We start from the raw sequence: 5,188 nt of genomic DNA, 5'->3' as shown, positions 1-5,188 counted from the left end.
CCATTTCTTTCAGTCCTTTCTTAGCATGCTTCCTTCCTCTCTCTTTTATTTGTCCATTTCTGTTTTGAGTAGATAAATAGCTACAAAAATGCTCAGAAGGCCCCTTGAGGGATTCTGAATAAAAATCTTGTAATCTCTGTAATCATCACTTCCTTTATCCATACTAATAAGGAAGGATGAGGTATGGGTAAAAAATAAGCCCAAGGCACAAATAATACAAAACATATGTAAAGGAGACAGTGAGTCTTTATTTTGTAGAATCTCACAGCTTGGGAGGTGTTTTAGCTCTATGGCTATTTTTGTTTCTGAAAGTCTAGTAAACAGATTTCCACAGAGAAGAGAGCAGCAACTCTAAAATAGGTGAGAACACCTGAGTCTAGTACCACAGGCATGCAGTCTCTACCATATGCTCCCAGACACTTTGCTGTGGTCAACTGAGGCAAAAGTGGGGATCAGTGCACCCAAAGATACGACATTTCCCATGGTTTGATCCTTTTAGCTCAAAGTTTATGTTACTGTACAGTTGTGGATAGCTCTATGGCATCCTCCTGTCAACTCCTTTCAGGGAAGCTCTGCATATTCTAGAGCAACAGAACCAAATAGCCTGCGACGATACTGACTAGAAGTGCCTGGTGGAGCAACATCATTTGTTTTCCCTGTCAGCTTGGGTTTCAGTGGTTGTAGTCTTCCCTGGCTGCATGTAATGATATAGTTGGAGAGTCTGTAATATTGCCCGTAAGCCACTTCTTTAGAGCTTCAGACTGCAGAGCTTGCATATCGTTTGCGAAGATAGCACTGTCTTCTGAAGTTGCTCTCCATAACATTAGGTTTAGTCACTGGCATAAATAAAGATATTTGGCAAGGTATATTTCTGGTTCAGATGCTGAAGATGCATGATGCAGAATTAAATGCTTTCCAAGCCCAGATATATAAAATGTGCCATGCTGCATTTAGCATATCTGCGGAGAGGAAGAAAGAACATTTACCAGCAGATTGGGTGAATCAAAATGCCAGGGTAGTTTCTGGCAAACATAATGTAACTTGCATCATTGCTTATATGCATTTCCAATGTAGTATGAAAAATGCAAACTGGTCATATTTCAGTGTAACCCTCTATTAAGAAAACATTTATAATTTCAACCCAGAGTACATGGGTAACAAGATAGCCTTGTTAGTAAGCTGTGTCTGAATGAGTCACTAGCTTCATACACCATTATATGGATCAGAAAAGATGAAAATCTGTGAAGATTTCCCTTTGGATCTGTACATTTTCTACAGGTGTATCTCTTTCTGTTTGCCACCATCAGATATCTTCACAGAACAGAAATTTGATGTCTGTGATCTTCCCCAAAGCAGTCCTTACCTGATAGCTTTACCAGACACCTATTACATCTGGGTCTTTTGAGAAGGATTAAAGAGGTAAGGTTGCATAGCCAGTGTGAATCTTCTTGTGTAGACATGCATCAAACAGGTAATTACACTCTCTTGGTCAATATAGCATGCTTTTTTAGTCTATACAGATTTATTTTTTTTCTGATGTCATTGCTTTGGGAAGGGACACAGGGATATATCTTTAAATGGTCTTTTGAATATGATTTTGTGTGTGTTGACTCCTGAAGCCCACAAAACTGTTAGTGGAGGAGAAAAAATATTTACCATTTATTTTTACTCTACCTTTATTTTGACATTTTAAAATTGCTTAGCCTAATGTACAACATTAGCACCAGGGAACGACAGAGATCTGGGGCAGCCTGGACTCTCAGTCTCAGTAGGACACTGAAGAATAGTAAAACCCAGTCTGAGCTCAGAGTGAAACACCTTGTTGACTGAGATAGAAGGTTTTCCTCCCTGAGGCCAACTGGAAACCAGAATTACTCTTCTGCCATTCAGTCCCTTACAGGGTTACAACCTATTGCAAAATAAAGTACTTTGAAATATGTTGTGTATTTATGTTTGGTATCTTAAACATTTTTTAGGCTCACTTTTAAGTCTAACCTGACTGAAAACTTCTCAGTCCTGCCTTAAGAAAATGAATGTCATATCATTAGCAATGCGTTGAGGGTGAAGTTCCTCTTTCAGTGCAATAACTTATTGAGTTTACCTCCCTACATTAGAACAGAATCTTATTTTACAGTAAAATGTCTTGATTCCCATTGTGGAGACAAAGCCATTATTTTTTGGAAAGCTTCCTTTGACTAACACCTGTTGGGGTAATCCATCTGTAAAATTCAGAGATATCTCTTGTCAATAAGGCCATGAAATGGTAACAGAAAGATAGACAGATAACCTCCAGTGAGAAGTGAAGAAAAAACACTCAAACACTTAAGAATGAGAGAGATTTAACCTTCACAAGCTGCTATAGGAAGATCCAAATTCTTGAAATTCTTGAAATTTTCACACCAGTGCTTTCCTGTTATAGTCAAACACAACTTATTGGCAGTAATTAGATGAAATCCAATGACTTGTGTTATGCAGAAGATAAAGCTACATCACCTAACGGTCTACTCTGGCGTATGAACTGTTTACTTCTAAAGTAGTTATTTTACGCATTTTTTCCCATTTCTACATAGCTTAGTAGTTAGTCAAGACAGAATTTGGTTATTTCTAGTAAGGAAGTGATAGATAAATGTGGGTGATGTTTTCGTAAAGTATTCAATGGTCTACACATCTTGATGTGGTTTCTTTCATGGTTTTGCACATGTGCAGGATTCTGCAGTATGTGGGACATGACTGAATTCATGGTTTGAGGTTATACTCTATTATACATGGTTCTTACCAAAAAATAGAGGGCTTCTTTGAATATGCTGCAGAAATCCTTTTCCAGGGAGATCACTGCACGGGGGCTTCTCCTTTGATGTCATGATTTTCATTGTGAAATTTCAACTGGTCATGGAAACAATAAAGGTCAAATTATCAACTGGGTAGTGAGTGCACACGGAGGGCAGGGAAGGTCAGCGGCAGCCCTGGTCTTGTGGTTAGTTCTGTAGCCGCCCTGGATCTTGCATGCATTGGGTATGTTGGGTATGCTGGAAATGTTGAATACTGTTCAACAGCTACCAGAGACACGTTGGATGCCCGGATTTTCGTGCAGTGACTTTATACATATGACTGTTCCTTTATGCATGTACAGAAGATTACTTATTTGAAGGGGAAAAATATTCCAGTAATTTAGGTGCGGGCTCCTGAACTGACACGCTCTTAAACTAGAAGAGCTCTCCCTGTACCTCCTGTGCAGTGGCATCTAGGACTTCTCCAGTAGGGAAAGCACAGTGTGTTGAAACAGTTCACCTGGAGAACAGATGAGTCTTCATCATGGGAATGTGGGAGGTTTCTTGGTTTCGGGCATTGGGAACAAAATGAGTATCCAGCTGCATTCCAGCCAGCTTCAGCTTACAAAGAAGTTTGGAAAACAGTAATCCTAGACTTGTCTCTTGTATCACTCTTTCTTCTTGTGCTTTATTACCTCCAATACCACCATTAATGGGCTGTGGTTTCAGTGCTTTTTTATCATTTATTATGACAGGAGTTCTGCCTGTTACATGCTTGCCGTTCAGTGAAATACATAAAAGAGAGCAGATCAGCATGTAGCTGCCTAAAAATATTATTTTTTTGTGTGTTTTTAATATATTATGAGAACACTTTCATCCATAAAACCATGAGAGGGCAGCATTCTCTCTATCATTCATACTGTCTTTCTGCTGGAAATTTGAGATACTTTCCTTAGCATTCATCTCATAAACCACAGAGATGTATTATATATAATTCAGAGCTTGGTTCGATATCCTTTGTAATCAATAGGAATGTTTCCCTTGATTTAAAGAGGTGTTGGATGGAGGCTTTAGTTGTTCAAAATGACATCAGGAAGAACTGTCTGCATAATTTAAATCAGGAGATACTGAAAATAAGCAGTCAGGAAATAATTTTGGTGGTGGTTAACCATTGGAACAAAATACCAAGAATACTGGTGTATTCTCCATTTCTTGATGTCTCTGAATACAGACTAGATGTCTCTCTGGAAAAAGTGGACAAAAGCTGCTGGGTTCAATACTGAGGTAGCAGGGTGGTGTTCTGCGTCAACTGCAGTTGACGCTTTGTATATGCAGACAAAATAAGCCACACATTTTTTACACTGTTAGTAATTAATGGATAGAACAACTCCTTAAGATTTCAAGGATTAATTTTACAATCAAAATGGGATGTATTTCCTTGTGATCTTCTCTATGTACTGCCTGTTTTACCCATGACATCAGATTTGCTAAGCAAGATGATCCCTCTGGCTCTGAAGTCCATTAATCTGGCAGTTCTTTCTAGTTGTACAAAGCCAATACAACAGTTTCAGTGCAAAATTTTACATCTGTTATCTGATCCTTTGAACAACATGCAGTACATTATTGCAGGAATAAATGATTGGTTTTTTTTAAAGCACTTTTTTTTTTTTTTTTTTTTTTTTTTTTTTTTTGCAAATGTGCATTTTTTGCCAAATTAGAACAACTTCAGAAGAAGAGAGATTTTGAAAAGGGGAAACAGAATTGTTTGCCTCCAAATCAGTGCTTCAGAAACAAGTTAGGTCACAAGGAACAGCAGATTTTTAGCCAGATGAATATTTAGACATCTCACTGTGTCAGTCCAATGTACAGTGGCAAGTGCTAATTAGCATTCCTGCTTGCAGTTTCAGCAGAGAGGAGCACTTAATGAGCATGGAAACCAAGCTCTTCTTTCTATACTGCTTGACATGGTAACCCAACTCTGACCTCCATGGGTTTGTGATGAAATTGTTTTTTCTTGTTTGTTTACTTCATCTGCTGCTGCTGAGGGAAATTCCTGTATGTCTCTTATTCACTGTGTTTCAGTTATTTCAACACCCTTAAAATGATGCACAAAGTTTTCACTGTGAATACCCGTAGGGAGACAACCGTGGTTTCACAGAAAAGTCATTGGGACAAATGCAATGGTGGGCAAACATACACGATTCAGAAAGACTTACATGCCCAAAGCAACCATCCAGAATGTGAGAAAGCAAAAGATCTCCAGGAGGGATGACAGTAAAAGACAAGGTTATTTGATGAGAAATCCATCTATTTTTACATTTAATTTTCATTTTCTTTCATTGATATGACATTACTTAAAATGTTTTCCCATTGTTTCGGGGAGAAAGAAGTTATGCTTATCCATTATTTTTAATTGGAAC

The 5,188-nt window shown here is 38.2% G+C and overlaps 1 long non-coding RNA gene across 1 annotated transcript; it reads right to left on the bottom strand.

Moving 5' to 3' along the window:
- Positions 1-228: 228 nt before the first annotated feature.
- On the bottom strand, positions 229-2,893 carry LOC311432799. Its single transcript, XR_014690339.1, has 2 exons — positions 2,777-2,893; positions 229-959 (listed from the first exon to the last, which is right to left on the bottom strand). It is a non-coding gene; the product is annotated as an uncharacterized lncRNA (long non-coding RNA).
- Positions 2,894-5,188: the final 2,295 nt, after the last annotated feature.

This window comes from Aythya ferina (genome assembly GCF_964211825.1).
Source record: "Aythya ferina genome assembly, chromosome: 2".
NCBI classification, from domain to species: Eukaryota; Metazoa; Chordata; class Aves; order Anseriformes; family Anatidae; genus Aythya; species Aythya ferina.
This window is presented reverse-complemented; position numbering and strand designations above follow the sequence as displayed.